This window comes from Citrus clementina, unplaced genomic scaffold, assembly GCF_000493195.1.
Source record: "Citrus clementina cultivar Clemenules unplaced genomic scaffold, Citrus_clementina_v1.0 scaffold_3, whole genome shotgun sequence".
Taxonomy (NCBI): domain Eukaryota; kingdom Viridiplantae; phylum Streptophyta; class Magnoliopsida; order Sapindales; family Rutaceae; genus Citrus; species Citrus x clementina.
This window is the reverse complement of record NW_006262339.1, coordinates 26,791,471-26,791,781: the sequence shown is the minus strand read 5'-3', so window position 1 is coordinate 26,791,781 and position 311 is coordinate 26,791,471.

Sequence of the window (311 nt, the reverse complement as noted above, 5' to 3'; positions counted from 1 at the left end):
AAATGCTTTACATTGTAACATCACTTATGCTTTTGATGTTACAGTGTCTAACAATTTGTGATTCAATAATATCAAAATAATTGTGATTCTATACAGTCACGCATATAGTGATTCTATGGTATGAAGCATGTTTTGATGTGCGAGTATCATTTGTGTTGTGATTTAAAAATATTAATATTTGTAGATGCTAAAATGGTGTCAATAGATTTTGCAAATTTGAAAAAATAATAAAATTTTCATTATTACAATTACCAATAGCCTAAAATTAAAGCCATTAAACAACAATTTTCAACAATAGTTATGGAATAAAT